This window comes from Leucoraja erinacea, chromosome 13, assembly GCF_028641065.1.
Source record: "Leucoraja erinacea ecotype New England chromosome 13, Leri_hhj_1, whole genome shotgun sequence".
Taxonomy (NCBI): Eukaryota; Metazoa; Chordata; class Chondrichthyes; order Rajiformes; family Rajidae; genus Leucoraja; species Leucoraja erinaceus.
The window spans coordinates 31,305,836-31,330,982 of record NC_073389.1 but is presented as its reverse complement, the minus strand read 5'-3'; positions in this window follow the sequence as shown (position 1 = coordinate 31,330,982).

The following is a 25,147-nucleotide window of genomic DNA, read 5'->3' as shown; positions in this document are numbered from 1 at the left end:
CTTTATCATTGGAATCAGGATTAGCAGGATTATTTCATGTTCCATCTCCTCTTTTCATTCTGTGAATACTGCCGGAATCATCTCACACAATTTACCCAAGTCAACCATTCTCAAACAATGTCCATCAAAGTAAGATGGAGACACAAGAGACTGCAAATACTGGAAACTTGAACAAAAAATTAAAGTGCTGGTAGAAGGTCCAGCATTTGGATTTTGCTTTATCAAAGTAAGGCGAGGCTGTCCATTGGGAAAGAGCTCAGGAAGCAGAACATGGGTACAGAGATGATGGATGGATTAGTTATTGTCTTCCAAAATTCCCAAGATTTTCAAAAGGCTCCAGTGAGTTAAACTAGTAATGTAATACGCATTACTATTCAAGATAGAGAGAAAGAAAAAATAGTGAACTGCAGGCCAATTAGCATAACTTCAGAGAAAATGCAGGAATCTATTATTAAGGAAATAATAACGACATTTAGAAATGCATAAAATAATTAGGCTGAGTCAACACCACTTTATGAAAAGGAAATCACGTTTAACAAATGTATTAGAGTTCTTCAGTTCCTTCCTACAACGGAGGGTTTGGACTGCAGCTTCTGCAGGCGAGACTCTATGATTCTGCACCAGGGGTGCAGAACTGTAACGGCCAGGTTCAGGAACAGCTTCTTCCCCATAGCCATCAGGTTATTAAACACTACTACCTAATATAGGCTCTGAACTACAATAGACTATTATTATTGTTGTTGCACTGTTTTGTTTGTTTTTTGCGTATGTTTGTATGTGTATATATATATATATATATGTGTATATATATATATATATATGGGTATGTTGTGCAAATGCGTATACATACACACTGAGGTTTTCCTTTCTCTCTCTCGTTTGTCATGTCATACTATGTTTGCATATTCTGTGGTGCTGCCGCAAGTAAGAATTTCATTGGTCCATCTGGGACATCTATCTATCTATATCAATCATATCATATCATATATCATATCATATCATATATCATAGAATAGAATAGAATAGAATAATCCTTTACAGGAAATTACAGTGCCACAACAGCTTCAAGACAGACATAACACCACACATTTCAACAGATATCTTCAATACATAATAAGTTAAAATTTTTGTGCATTATAAAACCTTATAGCAGCTGGTATACAAGACTTCCTATGTCTCTCCGTTTTGCACATTGGTGCAATCAGTCTCTGACTGAAGATGCTGCACTTGATCACCTTCAGGGCGTGGAGTGGGTGAGTGGGGTTGGTCATTATTGAGCCTAGTTTTTTCAGAGTTCTGGCCTCTGCCACCTGCTTGACCGTTAGTTGCTCTGCCCCAACCACTGAGCATATATCATATATCATATATCATATCTATCTATCTATCTATCTATCTATCTATCTATCTATCTATCTATCTATCTATCTATCTATCTATCTATCTATCTATCTATCTATCTATCTATCTAATATATAAAAGTCTGTGGCTGCCGCCTGCCGTCCGTCCGGTGGCCTTTCTGCCTTTTGATTCGTTCCATCATGTGATGTCACAATGCCCAATACTCGCATATGTCCAATCGGAATGGATCCATTTACATGGACGGCTGCCGGCCGCCTTTCTTCCTTTGATTCCCTGCAACTCCGAAACCAGACGCAGAATCGCCGACATCTTTTCCATTTCGGTAGAGATTTCACTTTTCTTTCTAAGTATCTGCTCCTCATTATATTTCGTCATGTTTAAGTACACGTTTTTAATCAAATCCTTCTCCCCCCCCTCCCCACGGCCAAAACTGGCTTCTCACCCATAGAAGCAGCCCCAGCCCATGGTGAACGTTCCATCGTGTGATGTCACAATGCCCAATGCTCAAAGACATCGTTGCCATAGAGGGAGTACAGAGAATGTTCACCAGACTGATTCCTCGGATGTCAGGACTTTCATATGAAGAAGGACTGGATAGACTCGGCTTGTACTCGTTAGATTTTAGAAGATTGAGGGGATATCTTATAGTAACTTACAAAATTCTTAAGTGGTTGGTCAGGCTAGATGCAGGAAGATTGTTCCAGATGTTGGGGAAGTCCAGAACAAGGGGTCACAGTTTAAGGATAAGGGGTAAATCATTTATGACCGAGATGAGAAAAACATTTTTCACACAGAGAGTGGTGAATCTCTGGAATTCACTGGCACAGAAGGTAGTTGAGGACAGTTCATTGGCTATATTTAAGAGGGAGTTAGATGTGGCCCTTGTGGCTAAAGGGATCGGGGGTATGGAGAGAAGGCAGGTACAGGATACTGAGTTGAATGATCAGCCATGATCATATTGAATGGTTGTGCAGCCTCAAAGGGCCGAATGGCCTACTCCTGCACTTAATTTCTATGTTTCCCTCTACTCATCCCTCTCCCTCTCCCACCCATCCCTCTCTCCCCACCCCCCTTCCCTCTCTACCCCAACCCTTCCCTCTCTCCACCCTCCCCCTTCCTCCTACCCCTCTGTCCCTCTTCCATCACTCCCCCAAACCCTCTACTCCTCCCTCCCCACTCTTCCACGTCTCCCCCTTCCCCCTCCACACTCCCTCCCCACTCTTTCTCCTCTCTCCTCCCACCCCTCTCCCCCCCCCCCCCCCTCCCTCCCTCCCTCCCCATCCCCCCCCCCCCCTCACATCTCTCTCCCCATCCCCCTCTCTCACCCCCCCCCCTACTCCGCTCTCCTTTCCCTCCCAAATCTGTCCCGTTTCCTCCTCCTCATCCTCCTCTCCGCTCCCTCCCTCTTCTCATCCCCCTCCCCCCACCTATGTGTTTGGGGGGTGGTTAATGTGAGTGTGATGCCGCAGCCACCCCCCCCCCCCCCCCCCTCCACATACGCCGTTGGGGATACAGACCCAACGGGTCTGCACTTGGTCTAGTATACTATTAAAACTCTGTGTGTGTCAGTGTGTGTTTATTTGTGAGGGCGTCAAATTTGGCCTTTGATTCCTTGGTCCGCCAAAACCACACGCAAAAACTCAGAGATTTTTTCCATTTCGCTAGCGAATTCACTTTTACATTCACTCCTCAAAACATTTGGACATTTTCATGTACACATTTGTAAATAAAATCTTTCCCCCCCCCCCACCACTTACTTATTTTGTCGCCTCCTGCTGGCCAGCGACCATAACGGCTGCTGACGCCCAGCTCTGCTCGAAAAACGGCAACTTTTTTCCCAACTGCCTCTCTCCAAATCTCTCCCCATTCTCTCTCTGCCCTCACTCTCTACCCCCCACCCCTCCCTCTCTAGATGTGCCTGCGATTTGGGGGCTATGCATCAGTGGATAGGGTTATGGGGTAAAAGGAGAAAATTAATAATATTAATATAATATCAAGTGTGTGTGTGGGAATGGGAATTTTTCCCTCATGTGATTATAATTCTATCCGAGAGAGCAGTGGAGGCAGAGTTAGATCATAAGGTCACGTGATAGGAATAGAATTAGGCCATTTGGCCCATCAAGTCTACTCCGCCATTCAATCATGGCTGATCTATCTCTTCCACCTAACCCCATTCTCTGGCCTTCTCCCCAAACTAAACATGCTATTTTACTTCGGAGTCACATGAGGGACCCCATACTTCGGAGTCACATGAGGGACCCCATGAAGAGCCCGCTAGTCCGCATGCGCATCATTACGCTACACGCATTGCACGAGTCATTTCGATAGAGGAAGGACGTTCCTCCTAAACGGCTGGTGAATACAACCAGCGAAGACAGGTAAGAGATCTACGTATTTCTTACCTCTAGGATGGACAGAAGACGAACCAAAGCTGCAAAAAAGCTGGCGGGGGAGAGCCGTGCAGGAACGGGCAGCCAGCGGCGGCAGACGGCAGGGCTGTCTCCATTGTTGGGAGCACCTGTGCCGGAGCTAGCCTCACCACCGGCGGGTGTAAAGGCTAAACGCAAAACCGACAGAGCCGTTCTTTCGGACGACTCGGATTTCGAACAGCCCCACGTCACCTACGCTCAGGGGCCTGTGGGGCTGAAGGAATTGGAGGAGCAGCAAGCGACCAATGACCGAGATCACTGGAACGCGTTTGAGCTGCGGGGCCAGCAACCGCGAATGGTCAGCGCTCGAAAGCTCTGTACCGCGTTGGAGCGGCAGCTGGTCCAGGATAAGCCGCAAGATGCCCGAGAGCACTGGACGAAAATGGAGCGGCTGATGGAGGCAATACTCCAGAGGGGGTCTGGCTCTACTGGGCAGACATTCAGCCCCTCTGCAGTACCTTATTCAGGGCTGTATTCGGCGTCTATTGCCTCCCAGGACAGCATAGCAGGGCAGATTTGGACTGACCCTGAACAGGAACTGATGGAAAACTCAGTGCAAGGGGTGAGTGGGAACTTACTTGAAATGGTGGCTCAATTTGCAAAACCAGAACTCACAGGGGAGGATTTACCAGCCAGGTTAGCGGCAAGTATTAATTACATGTCCCTGAACCAGCTACAGGGACAAGCCCTAATTGACACCATGGGGCGTCACTTGCAACCTGGAAACTGTAAATCCCTTAATGTCCCAACTGTGAACGCATGTATTTGGAAGCATGTAGGAGCAAGCATCAGGACAAGGGATGTTTTGCTGTAAAAAGTACTTAAAACCCTCACCGCAGGGATACCAGCATTCACACGAACCCTGGATGAGGAAGATATGAATCAACACCAGAAAGATGCCCTGGCCCTCTTCTGCAATACCCAATATGAACGAAATAATATCAGAAAGAAGAGCATACAGCCGGTACTAGACCCAAAATTTGCAGGATTATGCAGAACGGAAACGAGCACCGAAAAGACTTACCTGTTTGGAGGGGACCTACCAAAACAGGTAAAAGATTTGGACGAAGAATCCAAAGCCCTGGGAATCATAAAAGCAACCAAACGCCACCCCCAGAAGTACCACCCCTATGCACTCATGGGTCGCAAGGACTACTACGGGGAACAGTCGAGGGCAAGACCAATCCAACAGCGGTCTTTTTTAGGACATGGCCCAGGCCGGCCCTCGTGGAAGATGCACCCATCTACAACACAAACCAAGACAAACCGGGGCCTCAACGTCCTCGGGGACAAGGGAAGAAATAAGACCACTGGTAACCATAGATGTAGGTAGGTCCGGTCCCTTACTTATTAACGAAAGCATGGGTGTTGGTGGCAGATTACACTTTTTTCTGGATGCATGGTATAAGTTAACATCAGATACTTATATCCTAAGCAGTATCCAGGGATACACGATAGAGTTCTTACAACCACGTAATCCTCCAGTCCAGCATGTACCGAACAGAGTGGTCAGGCTTAAGGGCAAAGATAAAGCAAAAGCACATGCTGAACTGCAGAGACTCCATAAACTGGGGATAATTGAACAAACCCAACACGAACCTTTACAATTCGTGTCCAACATTTTTATTAAACATAAGAAAGATGGTGGTTGCCGCATCATCATAGATTTGAGTAATTTGAATGTTTTTGTAAAATATATTCACTTCAAAATGGAAACCTTTGCTACTGCTAAACTATTAATCTCCAAAGGTTACTACATGGCAAGCATTGATTTAAAATATGCTTATTATTCAGTACCCATAACAGGTGACCATAGACGTTATTTGAAATTTAATTGGATGGATCAACGTTGGCAATACAGAGCACTACCAAATGGCTTACTTCCGCACCTAGGTTATTTACTAAAATATTAAAACCAGCCTTAGCTTTCCTACGGGAACATAAACACATTGTGATGGCTTATTTGGATGATATACTTATATTGGGCAAAAGGGCAAAACAAGCAGAATTAACAATAACAGCCACCATACAATTATTTGAAAGTCTAGGATTCATTATCCATCCAATTAAATCTAAATTGAAACCTTCAACAACAATGGATTCCTTGGGATTTACCATTAACTCAGTTCTTATGTCAGTGACTTTGCCACAAGACAAAGCAATAGCCCTCGAGGAGGATTGCAGCAAAATCATTGACACAAGAAAACCATCTATTAGACAGGTGGCGAGAATGATTGGCAAGATAATAGCAGCTTTTCCAGCTGCACAATTCGGACCTTTATATTATCAGAATTTACAAAGGGCAAAAATAAGAGCTCTAAAATACAATGGAGGTCATTTTGATAGACCTATGGAACTACCAAAAGAAGCCATATTAGAACTACAATGGTGGAAAGGAAACATTAGGCATTGTTCCAATCCAATCATTATCAGCAATCCGTCTATCACACTACAAACGGATGCTGGTGCTCTCGGATGGGGTGCCACGGATTCCATCACCAGCTGTGGTGGGAGATGGAATGAACAGGAGTCATCATTACTACACACTTTGGGCATAAATTATTTAGAAATGTTGGGAGCTTTTCACGGCCTTAAGTCATATTGCTTAGGGTTATCTCACCAGCATGTGAGATTGCAAATTGATAATACCACTGTGGTAGCATACATCAACCACATGGGTGGAAATAAATCGACATCATGTGACAATCTGGCAAACAAGATCTGGCAATGGTGTATCCGCAGAGGAATTTGGATATCAGCTACCTACTTACCAGGTAGACAAAACTTAGTGGCAGACACCAGGTCGCGCAAATTCAATGAGAACATCGAATGGATGTTGGACAAAAAGGTATTTGCTGAAATTACAGCACGATACGGAACACCAGATGTCGATCTATTCGCATCCAGGCTTAACCACCAAGTGCCAAAATATGTATCATGGGAACCAGACCCTGGGGCAGCAGCTACAGATGCTTTTTCGCTGCATTGGGGGAAATTGTTCTTTTATGCATTCCCTCCCTTCTGCCTCATCAGTCGGGTACTAAGTAAGATAAGACAAGACTCTGCGTCTGGTATCTTAATAGTACCCGATTGGCCTACCCAACCATGGTTCCCAGTGGTACAGGAGATGATATTAGAACCTCACATCACCATTCAACACAGACAGGATCTACTGGTAAATCCAGCAACTAGGACAAGTCATCCTTGTCATCGTCACATTAACATTTTGGTTTGTAGAGTCTGAAAGCTCCTTTATTACACCTGGGCTTAACAACGAGAGCTATGAACATGATCGCTGGAGCCCAACGAGAGTCAACAAAAAATCAATACCTAGTATATATCAGAAAATGGCACAGGTATTGCAACCAGAACAACATTATCCACAGACCTACGAACATTCAACCGGTATTGGAATTTCTGGTCAATTTACACCATGACGAACGACTTACGTACAGCGCCATCAACTGTGCCAGAAGTGCCCTGTCTACCTACCTCTGGAGAGAAACGGAACGACAGCCTGTGGGGTCACACCCTTTGGTAACCAAGCTCATGAGGGGCATATTCAATGCTAACCCTCCTAAGGCCAGATATTCCCATATATGGGACATTGGCATCGTTCTGAATCTACTAAGGAACTGGACTCCAGCCACTAGCCTGTCATTACAGGCTTTGACCTTAAAAACGGTCATGCTGATGGCTTTGGTCACAGCACAAAGGGCGCACTCCCTACACAAATTGAGGCTGGATAACATGACCAGTTCGCAGGGAAATTTACATTTTTACATCCAGGAACTGGTAAAACAGAACAGACAGGGGTCGGCAGGCCTAAAAGTGATTTTCAATAACTACCCTGCAGATGAGCGACTGTGTGTGGTAACACATCTAAAAGAATGCATTAAACAAACCAAAACCATCAGAGGCACAGAAAAGGCACTGCTCATTAGCCACAGACAGCCTCATAAACGAATAACAAAACAGACCATTTCCAAATGGATAAAACAAGTACTTACTAAAGCAGGTATAGATACTAATTGTTTTAAATCTCACTCCACCAGGGCTGCAGCTACGTCGGCAGCATACAAGTTGGATGTTCCATTGGATCAGATCCTCAAGACGGCAGGATGGTCATCTGAAGGAATTTTCCATAAATTTTATAATAAACCAGTGGAGGAAACTGGAACTTTTTCAAAAACTATTTTAAGTTCTGTAATATAATTTGTCCCCATGAATATACGGGGTTTTTATGATTTATTTTGTTAATAAATTTGTTTGTTGCATCTACATACCATATGGATGTCGAATATATTTCTCCCCTATACCAAGGCAGATGTGTGTCATGGACTCGTCCACGGCAAGAATCACAGAGCTTTGAAATCTTCATGGAGTCCCTCACGTGACTCCGAAGTAAAATAGTAAGATTAAACGAGAACTTACCAGTTCGAAGTTTGATCTGTATTTTATGAGGAGTAACGTTGAGGGAATACATGCCTTCCGCTCCCACCCTGGATCATAAACTTGACTGGTATCTTTTTCTCTAATCTTATGTTTAAGTCATTACAGGTATCTGTGATTCACACCGCTGCTTTGAAGAATGATGCGCATGCGGACTAGCGGGCTCTTCATGTATTCCCTCAACGTTACTCCTCATAAAATACAGATCAAACTTCGAACTGGTAAGTTCTCGTTTGATATAATTTTATAGAATTTAATTGCCACACAACCAAGGTCGGTGGAATTTGGGTTGCCAGCAGCGGTACAGTAATAAAGAACACACAACCACAATAAAAATTTTACACAAACATCCACCACAGCATTCATCACTGTGGTGAAAGGCACAGAACTTGGCCAGTCCTCCTCCATTTTCCCCCGTGGTCGGGACCTCCACCCTCCACAGCCATTGCTGCGGGCGTCCAGATGGTAAGGGACAAAGTCAAAGTCAAGGTGAGTCCAGGATCGGCTCTTCCCAACCAGAGACCGCGGCTTCAGGCTGGTGTAGGCCGCAGGCCGGCGGTCAAAGTTTTAAAGTACCTGCCGTGCCGCAGACGGAAGCACCGCAGTCTGCAGAGCCGGCGGTCGAAGCTCCCCTCCAGGGGAGATGGTAAGTCCATACCGCGCCCGCGGTAGAAGACGGCCATGGGCCGGCGGTGGAAGCTTCTTCTTCCCTCCGGGTCCTCCACGAGGGATTCCGGGCTGTAGACGCCGCACCAGCTGGAGTTCTGCAGACCGCTGCTTCAGGCTGCCGGCTGCCGCGGGCCAGCGTAACGGAGCACTCCCCTCCGGCGAGCCCCAGCGAGGTCTCACCAGCTCCGCGCCGAAGCTCCGGGCGCGTCTCCGGGAAAGGCCGCCCGATCCTCGATGTTAGGCCACGGGGGAGGCGACCTGAAAAAAGTCGCCTCTCCATGGAGGTGGCGGCCGAAACGGTTTCCCCCTCACCCCCCCACACCACCCCCCACACATAACACACAAAGAAACATTAAAAACAGACTTTTAAACATACTAAAAAAAATTTAAAAGTTGGAAAAAAACGGACACGCTGCCGACAGGCTGCCGCCAGTGCAGCGCCCCCTACAATTAATCTTACTATTAAATATATTCAAGCTGACAAGAATATTAGTGGAGTGCGAAGGAAAGTGGCATTGAGGTCAAGACTGGATTGAGGGCATGTCATCGATTGGGGAAACAGGTTAGGGAAATATGTCTGCCCCCAACACCTGATCCTGCAGCGCAGGTTCCAATCATCTTATTTCAGATTCCAATTGAGTTGGGTTCTACATTATGCTCAAAATGTTTTCACAATGTTTTCTGAAGCTAATGTAAAGAACACGTTACATCTCAACTCTGCTCAGATTTATTAGGGTGCATTTCAATCACTCGTTGTCTTATATGTCAGTTATACACTAGTTAACACAGCAAGCTGAAATATAAAGGTACATTTCAAGTGCTTAAGTTGGAGTTTTAAATAGGGCATGTCAGCACTATTGCAAATGTACAATTTCAGCATTAGACACCAGGGAATTATTTGCACTCAAACTTGTTTAATCAGAGCAATGTGATTTATGTGCACCTGGAACATGTTTTATGAAGTATGGAGTCTTGTCTGGAGTTATGAATATAACACCACATTTTTATAGATCAATGGAGGTGTTTTATATTCCCCATAGTAATATTATAGGGTCAAATCAGAATTGATTACATTAAAAGGTGCTAATGCAAAAGTAATATTCCTTGTAATGTTCCCCAGTTTTTCAAACTTCTGCTCTGAAATATAGAATAGATACCAACTCTGGATAAATTGCTTTAATACTGAGTATAAATATTAATTCTCCTTGAGTTCTCAAGTAAGTTTATCAAATTAGAATAATTTAGAAATACAATAAAATTGCTAATTCACCCCTTCCCGTTCTCATGTAGATGATGATCCAGAAATTAGATTTTACTATTTTAGGTACATCTAAAATGGTTGAGATTTTGCAAGATAACAATTCATGTCTACTCCAAAAAAAAAAATCAAAAAATCACTTAAAAAGACATTTGAGGCAGCATTAGGATGGCTTATGTGCAGGCAGAAGCATTAAAATTGAACCAGCATGGTTCCTAGTGTTATCATGCTAGATTCAGCACAATCGGACACACTTGCAGCACAGCAGTCAAAGGCCATCGCCCTTTAAAGGCACATCCTCGGTGGCCACCCAATGCAATGTTGATATACTGTACACACAAAGCACTGCCAAGAGGGGATGTCATGGCAATTCTAGAAACATTTCACTTTGTGTAGAACAGAACTGCAGATGCTGGTTTATACCAAAGACAGATATAAAGTGCTGGAGTAACTCAGCAGGTCAGGTCACAGCTCAGGAGAAAAAAGATGGGTGGCATTTCGGGTTGGGTCTCTTCTCCAGACTGAAGATTGAAGTAAGGTCCTGACCCGAAACATCACCCAACCGTTTTCTCCTGAGATGCTGCCTGACCCGCTGAGTTATTCCAGTATTTTGTGCCTATATTCAACCTTTTCAGTTTGTTATCACTTAACCTGAAATATCTTTGCTTGAAACATGATGTCAATGCATGGCTATCCCGGGTTACAAAGGCCCAATAATATCCTGTACAATAATACTCTCCTCGAGGGAGGTGGTATGGTGATCTCAGACCTATCCCTACAATTCACCCTGTACACAGGAGTAATGTTTGGGAGACTGATAAATGAGGATGGATTTGCTGTCTGCTGCAGGGTGGCAGGCATCTTCTGCCAGATGGGAACAAGGCATTCCACTCATCTGCTCTCTACTTCACTCCCATAGAAAATAGGTGCAGGCGTAGGCCATTCAGCCCTTCGAGCCCCAGCACCGCCATTCAATATGATCATAGATACATAGATACATAGACAATAGGTGCAGGAGTAGGCCATTCGGCCCTTCAAGCCAGCACCACCATTCAATGTCATCCTTAATGATCATCCTTAATCAATACCCCGTTCCTGCCTTCACCCCATTCCCCTTGATTCCGCTAGCCCCAAGAGCTCTATCTAACTCTCTTTGAATGCATCTAATGAATCGGCAACCACTGCCTTTTGAGGCAGATAATTCCACAAATTCACAACTCTGTGTGAAAACGTTTTTCCTCATCTCAGTTCTAATAAACGTCACACTCTCACTTTTGTATGACTCAGCTCAGCTGCAGTTGTATAGGGCTCTGGTGAGACCACATCTGGAGTATTGTGTACAGTTTTGGTCTCCTAATTTGAGGAAGGACATCCTTGTGATTGAGGCAGTGCAGCATAGGTTCTCGAGATTGATCCCTGGGATGGCGGGACTGTCATATGAGGAAAGATTGAAAAGACTAGGCTTGTATTCACTGGAGTTTAGAAGGATGAGGGGGCATCTTATAGAAACATATAAAATTATAAATGGACTGGACAAGCTAGATGTAGGAAAAATGTTTCCAATGTTGGGCGCGTCCAGAACCAGGGGCCACAGTCTTAGAATAAAGGGGAGGTCATTTAAGACTGAGGTGAGAAAAAACGTTTTCACCCAGAGAGTTGTGAATTTATGGAATTCCCTGCCACAGAGGGCAGTGGAGGCCAAGTCACTGAATGGATTTAAGAGAGAGTTAGGTAGAGCTCTAGGTACTAGCAAAGTCAAGGGATATGAGGAGAAGGCAGGCACGGGTTAATGATTGGGGATGATCAGCCATGATCACAATGAATGGCCGATTGGCCTCCTCCTGCGCCTATTTGCTATGTTTCTATATTTCTATGGAGCCTCTGTGTTTTCCGGCAGCCATGAGCTGTCTGTGGTGCTGAGTGTTGGCTTCTCCTGGCCTGTCTACTGATGATAGGGAATGGAGCGGCACATGAGGGAGGAGGCGCTGTCATAACTGCTATTAGTTTTATTATTCAATTATTATTTTATTGTATTATCACGTTTAATTACCACAGCTGCCATGGTGGGGGCACTGCAAGTCGGCTGCCCTGCCGGCAGTGTGTCCGTTATTTCGACTTTTTTGGGGCTTTTTGGTTTGTCTAAGTGTTTGTTTTGGGTGTTTCTCAGTGTGTCACGGAGACTATGGAGGGTTCGTGGCCCTGACCACGGGGGAACAATGAAGGAGGATTGACTGAACTTTGTGCCTTCCACCACAGTGAAGAATGCAGTGGTGGATGTTTGTGTTAATTTTTATTGTCTATTGTGTGTTCTTTTTAAGTGTATCGCTGCTGGCAAATTCATTTCACCTTCAGGTGCATGTGACGAATAAAATTGACGTTGGCTATGACTTTGGTGGGATATGGTCCCAAGGTCATTGGTTCTATCCTCTGGATTACTAATCCTGCAGCATTCTGCTAGATGAGAGTGGCGCTGGGCTCCTACCCAACCGGCTTCCAGCCCTACCGTCAGACTGGATATGATTGGGGAAATTACATTAAAAATCCAGTCACCTTCAATTTATGGCAGCAGAGAATTCACCAAGTCGGAACTGTTGGGTATCCCAGGTGTCAAAAAGGGCAGCTACTCCTTTTTTGGCGGCAAGCTAATTCCCAGTCATGAATATCTTCTCTGGCACCTGCTCTATGACTATGCAGCTGATCATAGAACAAAGAACACGGAATAGTATAATGGGGCAACAGGCCCTTTGACCCTATCCATAGATGCCGATTAAGATGCTCCAGCTTACCTACTCCCATTTTGTGTTCGGTTCATCTCCCTCGAAACCTTTCTTATCCATGCACTGTCAAATGCCTTTTAAATGATATTAATGTACCTGCCTCAATTGCTTCCTCTGGCAGTTCTTTCCATACTCGAACGAATTGTGTAGGGAAAAGCTGCCTCCCAGGTTCCTACTAAATCTTTCCTCTCTTGCTTTTAACCTATTCCTAATTTACCTAACTTGGAAAAAATTTACGCTGCGGTTCCACACATAGATGAGCACATCGGTTTCTAAAGCTACACAATCCAGGATTTGCCAATTTCATCCCGAGAAAAAGACTGACCATTCACTCTATTAATGCCTGACATCATTTTCTATACTTCTATCAGGCCGCCCCCCAGCTTCTGATGCGCGAGGTAAAACCATCAAAGTATGTTCAACCACTCCTTGTAGCTAATATCCTTTAATCCATTCAGCATCTTGGTAAGCCTCTTCTGCACCCTCTCCAAAGCCTCCACAGCCTTCCAAGGTTTGGCAAATGGAACCTCACACAATACAAATGTGGCCGAACAAATGGTTTATACAGCTGCAGCATGACTTTCCAACTTATATAAACATAATTTATATCAATATACAATTGCCATTCATTTGATGTTTTATTTCAACAATTGCTAATTTGATTAATCGCATAAAACATTCCACAGCACACAAACTATGCCAACTAATTAAATGTTATGACAATTTCTCAGTGTAACTGCATATGTATATGATAATTGTTTTCACTTAATTTATGCTGTCTTGTGAAATATGTTCTTGAACTTATTATTTAATGGGAAAAACTTAAAAGCTTCTATGATTTCAAGAGTCCGTGGTAGAAATGAGCTGTTATTGACACAGTTTTCACAATGGGTAAGGTGTGCGAAAGGGACCAATTTCGGGACACAATCTCCAACAAATCAACCTGGCACAACTCCTGACCTCCTGAACAGGGCATATGTGAGGGGGGCAAACACCTAAATGTGCACCCATGCAGAAATTGAACTGCAGCATGGTTTTGTGGTCCCTATGCTGCCACCATTGCCCGTCCCATGCCCCCTCACCCCTTGTCAGCCCACTACCTCCCCATCCTGAGACTCATCTGTGAATCATGCTACCTTAATTGGTACATGTGACAAGAAACTGACCTTTGAACCTTTGACATAGTTCTAAGAACAATGCACAAGTTATATCTGAAGGCACAAAGAGACCAGCCATTCATATTGCAAATGGCAATGAGACCCACTGTCCCATTTTGGACCTGCTTCAAGTTGGTATGTGTGGTTCCAGGCTCACTGTGACAGGGTAGGGCAATCGTAGTCTATTTAGTTTGGAGAAACAGCGCGGAAACAGGTCTTTTGGCCCACCGAGTATACGCTGACCAGCGATCCCCGCACACTAACACTTTCCTGCACATACTAGGGGCAGTTTACGATTTTACCAAGTCAATTAACCCTCAAACCTGTACGTCTTTGTAGTGTCGGAGGAAACTGGAGATCCCGGAGAAAACCCACACAGGTCACAGGGACAACGAGCAAACTCCTTAAAAACAGCACCCGGAGTCAGGATCGAACCTGGGTCACTGGTGCTGTAAAGCAGCAGCTCTATCGCTTTGCCACCATACCGTGACGGTAAAATACAGCATTTGTTTTCACATTTCTCATTTATATACTGGAATTAATATAAATGACACATCCAATTTTCATTAGTAGCTTAAAGCTAATTGTAAATTCAGTACTGAATATAAATCCTGGCACATCTGTCTAATGACATAGGATTAAACAGTGACAGTGGTTACTTCATGTGGCTGGCATACCAGCTCACCACAACATTACAAAGCTCTCTCACCGTCTCTGGTCAACCCACACAGCAGCAGACCACATTTACATGTTTCTTTTTCCAGTCAATACGTAAGATCCCAGAGCTGAGATGCACAGGACTTGAGTCAATTCATTCACATACGGTGTGTTTGGCCTGCATTTGGCCTGCCTTTCTTACTGACAGATTGCGATTTGGAACCAATCCTATATTTCCACAGATATACATTCTAGTGTTTGATATTTCCATCATGAAAAGAAGGCTCTTACCATTTGCCCTCTTTATACTTCTCGTAATGATAGACATTTCTATCATGTCAGCCCTCCCATTTGCCCATGTTTGGCCCATGTCCCTCTAAACCTTTCCTGTCCATACATTGTCCAAATGTCTCTTTGATGATGTTAAAATCATAGAAGTTTTTGAGTTTTTCCTATTTTAGGTCCTGATGCAGCAAAGAGACAGTCGAGCCCAGAAACTAGATGACATAAAACTTTATCCAAAACCAGCTTGGTGCCCCAGTGACACCGCCTCAATTTAGATGCAGGTCATGTGTGTGAAATGTCCACATAGACACATGCTAGTTGGCATTCACACTTACAGCACAGTGTGTGCAAGATATATTTTAACATCACGTGAGGGAAATTGTTCTATAGTGAAAATGCAAATACGCTCCTAAAGCTTGCCCCCCCCCCCCCTCCCCCCCCCTTAGTCTAGTTCAGTAAAAAACACTGATTCAAACACTGGACCAACTAAACTTTATTTTTAGAACGAACAGCAAATTCCCCTATACGACCTAAACCGTGGGTTCGATCCTTGTCTTGCCTGGCCAAGCCCTTCAGCCTCGTGCAAGCAGACACTGCCCAAAAGGTCACGAAGTCCCAAGCGCCCTTCCAGAAGATCGACACCAATCCAAAATGGGACTATCTTTTATAGGTCCATGAACCTTGAGGGGCCGAACTATATAGGGATGGTCCCCTTACAATCCAATCAAACATATTAATTTCATCAATACATTATTGACAGTTCCTCAATCCAATTACAGAGAATCTACAACAATGTTTTTTACAGAAGCTTCTAGAAGGAAGCTAGTCAACTGAATAATGTTACATTATTCTCTTTGACAGTGCCATTCCATGGACACTGTCATCAACAATTAACTACCTTTGGAGAACAGTTCACCCCCCCAAATGCGGTGCTGCCCTGGCAGCAGCAGCTCGCATGCAGTCGTTTGTTTTTACTTTCTTGTGTTGTTTTTTTTCATTTTGTCTAGTTAAGTTTTTGGTTTTTAGGTTGTGTTTATGTGGGGGGGGGGTTGAAACGGGGCTTGCTGTCTCTCCCTTCGGGGGAATGCGGCTTTTTTATCGTATCCCCCTTCTCTGCCTCCGACCTCGAGACTCCGGAGGCAGAGCCAGTCAGGACTCACCCTGGGCTCGCTCCCGTGAGGGCAGTCCGGCTCGGGGCTGGAACGGCGCTCCTGTGAGGGGCTGTGACGCTCCCGTGAGGGCGGCCTGGCGCGGGGCTGAGACTCTCCCATGAGGGGCTGTGGCGCTCCCGTCGGGGTGGCCCAGCTCGAGGGAGGAACGGCACTCACGTGAGGGCGATCCGGCTAGGGGCTGGAACGGTGCTCTGGTGGCTGGGACGGCATTCTGGCGGCGGTGACCTGAGTCCGGGGTTCAGCCGCGGGCCAGCGGCTGTGTCCGCTGGACTGGAGGGCGGCAGCTTCGACCACCCCGGGCCGCGGTGTTTGAGCCGGCCCGTTTGCGGGGTTCGGTGAGCCGCGGGACTGTTTGTACCATCACCCGGTGGGGTATCGCCTCAGCACAGAGGGAGAAGAGGAGGGAAGTGACTGCAGCCCTAAGATTTTTGCCTCCGCCATAGTGAGGAGGTGCTTGGAGGACTCACTGTGGTGGATGTTAATTTGTGTTTATTGTTGTTTATTATTGTATTATTGTATGTATGACTGCAGGCACGAAATTTCGTTCAGACCGTAAGGTCTGAATGACAATAAAGGTAATTCTAATTCTAATTCTAATTCTAATTCAAACAGGCTCACAAACCATCCTGCACAATCCTATCTCAACACCAAACTACTGTGGACTTTGTATATTTTGCATTACATATTGTCGCTTGCACGATTATGTTCTGATTACTTTGTACAAAATATTGTAATAATGTCTAATATATATTTGATTGTTGTGTTGTGATGTTCATGTTCCTGTCATACACCAAGTTAGAGTTCTAAGGTTCTGGTCCTGGTGCATATGACAATCGCACACTCTGGACTTGAATATCGACTCATCTCTCTGACCTCCCGCCATCTAAACCCCAGGCACCCAACCCCCAATCCAGCGTATGACTGACCCCTTACCCTGGTCTGATCCTCTCAACAGCCTCCATAATTCTCTATCCACAAAAACTCAGCTATACGGGTGGGTGCTGGGAGGACTGGGCACAAAACTATTATAAAACTAAGAGATGCTCACTTTAATTCACGTGTCCAGGCACCAGGGAACAATCCAGGGAGCTCTTTGTGGACGGGGCGAGGGAGTGGGGGTGTGGGGGGGGGGGGGGGGGGGGTGTTGAAGAGCACCACAAGTAACCCTTATATTGATATTCAATGCAGGAAAATATATGGTGATATATCTAGATGTAACGAATGACTAAATATTGCAAAGTCAGCGAGGATGCAGGCAGGGAGAAACATCAGCGCTTAGTGCTAGATATTTTTTTAAATGGCCCGATATTTATCAAACCAGTTAGTAATGCTGGTATTGTGTGCCTCTGGCCTCACTAGATGCCATCACGACAGTTATGGCAGGGAATAACTTCTCCCTCAAATATTTCCATACTAATTCCCATATTAAACAAAATACGTGAAAGCCAAAAATAAAGGAGCACGTCCTTATACCCATAATGCGTGTACTCAGCAATCGCCCCCTTCTGTGCCACTGAATTCATGATGTCTGCTGTATTCCATTCCATATAAAATGTTAAAAGATCCCGTTTACTCTCTATTATTCTGGTACTCTATTACCTCCTCTTGGGTCTTATTTCAAAGATACTCTTTGCACACACACAAACAAATGAGTGCACTGCTACACAGTCTCCCAAATGAGTCACCACACACCCTTCTGGTGTCCTGAACGAACAATAACCGCCTTTTGCAGTTTGCAGCCCTGTCTCATCAACCTCTACCCTTTGCTGTCTGGTACATGGCCCCTTACGCAAACACACACAAACTTTTATATTTACCTCTTCAGTTCTCAGTCCTGTTCTTTGATATTTGTGATCCCATGAATCAGAACAGATCTAAGGATGGGCTGCTACACTTAAAAAATACTAACCCCCTTAGACTGCTGAGGCCACTGGCCATATCATAGGTCATGGACATATCCTGGACAAGCCCCAAATTATGTGACCTTTGAACTGAGTCACATGGTGGCTGAGGCTGGTTAATATAAAAGCAATTCTACATCCAGAGAAACTGACATTCTCTTGCAAACACTCTCGGTAGAATCTCCAAACTCAAAGTACATATAGTTGGTCTATGGTTTAAACACAAATACAACAATAAACAATTAACTACAGTTTTGATGGCTAAAATTATCCACTAAGCATTAACATTTTGAGTATAGACGTAACTTTGCAATATACTCTGCAACTTCACAATTATAGCTGCCAAGACACCTCTGAATTTTCAAACAGCTTTGTTGGGACACGGTAATTCAAATGAATGGTCTAAAAGATTATGAGAAGGTAGACACAAAATGCTGGAGTAACTCAGCTGGTGATACAGCATCTCTGGAGAGAAGGAATGGGCAAGGTTAGAGAACCCAGACCTACCCAAAATCAGCGTTGTGATACTGTTGCGTACACAAATATCCCAATCATTGATCTACAGATGTGCCTATTGGCACGCTTGATGTGCCAAGTGACTGAATAAAAGTATGATCTGGCAGCTTCCTCCCCCTCTAGAACAATAATGTGAAATAACTAAAGGTGAAGATTCTGGTTTGATGCAGGCCAATTAACATACTCCATTGTTGTGCATTCGGCTGATGCATACGAGAACAGGCAGCCTGTCTGCAATGTACATGAGAACACATATTCTGAAGCTATTCTTGTTTTGAAATAATGGCTGTTAGTTCCACATAATGTTATAACCCTTGAATAATCCCGAACACCTTCATCCAAGCTATTTAAATAAATTATAAAAGGTTGAGTTTCCTGCACTGAGCCCTATGACAGCACTTGTTACACCTTGCCAACCAGAACCCATTTATGCTACTCTCATTTCCTGTTAGTCATTATTCATATTATTGATTTTTTCCTTCTTAAATATCTATGTCAACTCTATCTATGTTTTATAATTCTGGCTACCTTTATCTCATACTCTAAAGCCTTCCTTTTTAATCCTTTAGTCATTCTTTGCTTGTTTATTGTATCTGTCCAATCTGTTGACGTGGCACCTGTCTGTGCTCTCTTATCTTTGCTAAGTTACCATCTTTAATTATGCAGTTGCTGTATCTCATCTTGGTATTTTTATTCCTTGTTGGAAAATATCTGTTCTGTGTATTCCAAAAGATCCCAGAATCTTCTACATCTAGACACACTGAGCGTTCGACAGCACCGGGCCTGATGTGCCAAGTGACTGAATAAAAGTATGATCTGGCAGCTTCCTCCATCTCTAGAACAATAATGTGAAATAACTAAAGGTGAAGATTCTGGCCTGCACTCGCTGCAGTTTAGAAGAATGAGGGGGGACCTCATTGAAACGTACTGAATAGTGAAAGGCTTGGATAGAATGGATGTTGAGAGGATGTTTCCACTTGTGAGAGACTCTAAGATTAAAGGTCATAGCCTCAGAATTAAAGGATGTTCTTTTAGGAAGGAGATGAGAAGGAATTTCTTTAGTCTGAGGGTGGTGACCCTGTGGAATTATTTGCCAAATCAGTGGACATATTTAAGGCAGAGGTAAATAGATTCTTGATTAATACAGGTGTCAGAGGTTATGGGGAGAAGGGGGGAGAAGGGGGGAGAAGGTGAGAGAATGGGGTTAGGAGGAAGAGATAGATCAGCCATGATTGAATGGTGGAGTAGACTTGATGGGCCAAATTGACTAATTCTGCTCCTATCACTTATGATCTTATGAAAAATTAAAATACTGGTCTTGTATCTTTCTCTTGTATGAAATTGGCGCTATTATTAAATGCACTACTAACAATCGACAAATGGTATACTTAGCTTTATTCAAAATTTTAATTGTAAAGACAACTTAAAGCCCACACAGTTTGCACAGTCTATTAGACATCAGGACACAGGGTGAACCGCCACAGATCCGTGACTTCAATTTTGAAACAAAAATGTGTAGATGGTGGTTAATACACAGACAGACACAAAGTGCTGCAGTAACTCAGCAGCTTAGGCAGCATCTCTGGAGAACATGAGTGGGTGACATTTCAGTTCGACCCAAAACGTCACATATCCATGTTTTCCAGAAATGCTGCTTGACCTGCTGAGTTACTCCAGCACTTTGTATTCTTTTATGCCTTTTTTGAACCCCAGATCCAGGATTCCTCTTGTCTGAGTGTTACTCCCTGATTTTCTTTGTGATCCTAGTTTCCTGTGTTATTCCAGGGTTTGGTAAGGAGTTGAATCTCATCTAGAACACAAATCTCCCGCCTGTTCTTTCCAATGAGATAGCACCATGTCAGTATTTTACACCAGGTTGAATTATTTTGTCCATCTTCAATCTCTTGCAGCTATACAGGTTCCTGCACCATCATGTCTAATTTACATTGTATTGATTGCAGTACTGAACTGCTCAGGAGTGGAGGAGTGTGGAATTGATTACTCCAAACAGATTTCCCGTGTGGGTCTCCTGACCAAGTCCCACTACATACTGTAGTTACTTTACTGTCTTAATTTAGGCTTCTAGTTTTCTCCTATTACCATAGTAACGAGATCTTCCACCCACTGTTGATGCCATGGGCGATGTTTCAAACTGGACCCATTATTTCTTATCTTACTACAACCAGGTGCCCGCTGTCTTGTTGTCTTCAATGTATTAGGCATCTGAGCTCCAGTGAAGCCAGGCAACTCCCCGGTGTGAATAATAGTGTTACTGTGCAACACTGTTCCTTTTATCTCACGGAGGTTCAGTGTAGTTATTTCTATTTCACAGTTTAATTGGCACCAATGGCTTTTCAAAACCATTTCTGATTCTTGATTCTGTGATCAATCACTCAATACATGGTGAATTACTCTCGCAATTAAGTCATTAACAATCTCAGAGAACATCACACACCATCAACCACACTCGTGCACAGGAAGCTCCAAATGTTTGTTTAAACTGAAAGCATAGTCCATTATTCTGTTCTGGGATGATTGCTTTTAACCCTTGTGTAGGAAGGAACTGCAGGTGCTGGTTTAAACCGAAGATAGACACAAAACGCTGGAGCAACTCAGCGGGACAGGCAGCATCTCTGGTGAGAAGGAATGGGTGATGTTTTGGGTCGCGACCCTTCTTCAGACTTCAGACAGTGCTGTTGCTACATAGAGACACCTATCAATCTTATATGATTGAACAACAATGTGACCTGGAATCCAATAGGCTCCAGTAGGTAGACACAAGGAACTGCAGATGCTGGTTTACAAAAAAAAGACACAGAATGCAGGAGTAACGGGTCAAGCAGCTTCTCTGGGGAACATGGATGGGCAATATTTCTGGTCAAGACCCATTTTACAGACCGATTGTAGTATGGGGGGGGGGGGGGGGGGGGGGGGGGGGGGGGGGGGCGGGTGAAAGCTGGATTAGAGGTGGGTCTGGGACAAAACTTGGCAAGTGATTGGTGAAGTCACAAGGAGCTGGTTTACAAAGACAGACACAAGATGCTGGAGTAACTCAGAATGAAGTAGGAACAAAGAGACACAAGGTGCTAGAGTAACTCAGCGGACCAGACAACATCCCTGGAGACCGTGGATAGGTGATGTTTCAGGTCAGGACCCTTCTTAGGACTCGAAGACTAAAGTTGGGTCCCAACGCCTGCCCATGTTTTGCAGAGGTGCTGACTGAACCAGCTGGGGAAGAGGGTGGAATGGTGAGAGGGGATGGTGTGGAGGGGTTAGGGTGGAATTGTGTGGAGGGGGAGAGGACACCCGGGCGATGGGAGAGTGGGGCAGAGTAGGAGAGTGCAGGACAGTGGAGGGGGAGAATTGGATGCGGTATAGAGAGGATGAGGGACGGAGAGGATATGGAGAGTAGGACAGGATGGAGAGAGGGAGAGTGGGATGGAGCTGAGATGGGGAGATGTATGGGATGGTGTGGGAGATTGGAATAGGACAGAGTAGGGGAGTGGGGCAGAGTGGAGGAGGAGAGTAGGACAGGGCGGAGAGGGACAGAGTGGATGAGGAGAGTGTGATGGGGCAGAGAGTGGGAGAGTGGGATGGGGAGAGAGACAGGGTGGTTGTCACCCCTCAGACCCTCACCACTAGATTATGTATGATCAATGGTTGGGGCAGAGAATCATACAGAGGGGACAAAACCTTGACTCAATGGCAATAGTTTCTACGGTTTGGACAGAAGACATTTTGGGTCAGGACTTGAGTTCAGAAGTAGGGGAATTGGTACAATAAAGAAATGGTAACAACGTACGTGATTTGGCAGAGTCAGAATGGATTTATGAATGTAAAATTATGTATGATAAACCTATAGATGGGTTTTTTGTGGTTGTATCAAGCAAAATAGATAAGGCAAAAACTAGTGTGGGGTGTATTTGGTCAAGAGGCTTTCAATAAGGTGCCACAAATGAAATTACTTCGCAAAATACCAATGCATCAGATTGGGGAATAAGCGAGGGAAAGTGGGGCACCTCCCTGCTTGCTATGTTCCCATGTAGCAGGTTGATGGAAGACTGAACCAATGGGACACACCCGACCGAGACCACCAGCATCACCGTGTGGTCAAGACTGGGCTGCTGGGAAGAAGCCCTAGACAGGCAGGGCCTCAACTGAGGTGAAGACTGTGGCTGGGCAAGCCTGAGATGCCAGTGCTTCTTGCTGCCCAGAGACAACGAGAGACTGTGCCCACACACAGAGGCAAAGACTGAGCTGCCAGGATAATCCAGAAATTGGCAGCGTCACCTCTTCAAGCCCAAAGCTGAGCCATCAGGATGAAACTGACTCCAGTCAGCACTCCCTCTTGAGACAAGGGTGAACTGCAGGGAGAAGTCTCAGATCGCCATTCCTTCTCCTTCAAGACCAGGTATGAGCTGCCGGGACAATCCCGATCTCACCAGTTCCACCGCAAATGTGCTCTGACCATGTGGTCATGGACATTCTTGTCTCTGTAAATAAAACATATCACGTGCGTTCAGCCGACTGCAAGCGTCTGCGTGGTCACTGCCGAACCTGGTGTCATCCCTGACGCCACACAGGTGGATGCAGTGGTGATGTTTTCCCAGGCTGGAGTGCTGAGACACAAGGGGTCACATTCTCAAAATAGATGAACATTAATATTTTTTATTTATTAAGGGAATCAAGGAATATATCAGGTTTTTGTGGGAAAGCGGCACTTAGGTAAAGCCTAAATTGCTCTCCATTCCTATGTTCCCCATCTCCATCTCTAAGTATTAGTAGCGAGGACTGAGGAGGCTGCAATCCTCATCCAATGCGGAGAACTTACTAAATAGTTTAGCAGGTGAATGGTCTACACCTGCTTCTATTCCGTATGTGTTTATACAAGCTATTTAGATTTTTGATTCGGAATGTGGAAGAAAATACATAAAAAGTTCTCCTAACTGAGTGTTAAATCTATTTCATTAAAGTGATGCCTCAGGAGGCTATCTACAAGTAAGCACGTATTTCCCTATCCCTGTGGCAAAGTATCATTGCTTACATTGAAAGATATATTTAAATCTGGCACCCATGAAAAAAAAACTAGAATTTTCCATTAAGTAAATAAATTTTATAATAACACATACAAAAGTGTTTATTTCACCAATTTGTGTTACCTTTCATGCGTGTAATTTTTCATTGTCAAGGCTATTTAATATCGCAATGAAATGTAATCTACATTAACAGCTGCCAAGCAGTAGAGTGTTTCAGGAGCTATAAGCACATTTCTGTTCTTAAAGTGCTTGACTTACACATGTCACTCGACGAGTGTGAACCATTTAGACACTTCTATCCGCACCTTTTCTTCAAGCAGGCATGAAATTAACATTGGGATAATTTTCTGTAATGGTGCACCACATTTTATGCAATTACTGTATGAAAACCATAAATGCTCTAAGATAAGTTTGCAGTCCTTCCTGGTTCTTCGTGGTAAAATTGCTCAATTAATCATTGGTTCGGTTTCCCATCGTTGACCAGCTCCTGCTTAAAATGTCCGCATTGGATGAGGATTGCAGCCTCCTCAGCCCTCGTTACTAGTACTTAGAGATGGAGATGGGGAACAGAGGAATGGAGAGCAACTCCCAGCTTTGACCGGCATTCCAGAAAGCTCAATCACTTGCAAGAAAGAAAGTGGACCATGAATTGGCACCATGTACAAAATAAAGGAAAACGTTCCAGTTAGTACACAGTATTACAGATATACTTGTTCAAATTGTAAAGTGAATCCAAGCTACCCATAAATATCAAATAATAATACTGAATAAAACTGTTACAGATACTTTCGAACGAATGAATGCTAGTATAAGGGTGGCACGGTGGCACAGCAGTAGAGTTGCTGCCTTACAGCGAATGCAGTGCCGGAGACCCGGGTTCAATCCTGACTACGGGTTCTGTCTGTACGGAATTTGTACGTTCTCCCCGTGACCTGCGTGGGTTTTCTCCGAGATCTTCGGTTTCCTCCCACACTCCAAAGACGTACAGGTATGTAGGTCAATAGGCTTGGTAAATGTAACTAAAACTGTGGGTAATAGGATAGTGTTAATGTGCGGGGATCGCTGGTCGGCACAGACCTGGTGGGCTGAAAGGGCCTGTTTCCACGCTCTATCTCTAATCATTCTTCAGTGGGTTATACGAAAAGAGAATTAGCCAACCTGTTCAAAAATTCAGTGTTTCCCTTCAAAAATACCACAGGGGATGTTTAACACTTTTTAAAAATCATAACATGTACTCACAGGCACAGTTATTCAGGTCATAATTTAATTTGCCAACTGAATTAGTTTAGGATTTTTGTTATCTTTTACATTACACTGAAACCCATTTAAAAAATAGCTGACAGACTAACAGTCGATAAATTCTATGAAGCAGCATCCTCGCACAAGATTCTTTCCTTGTAAAACCACACTACAGCCAAAATGTTTAAAGAGCAGCTCACTTGGAGAGCCTTTGCTTTCCCTGTTAATGTCGGTTCATAT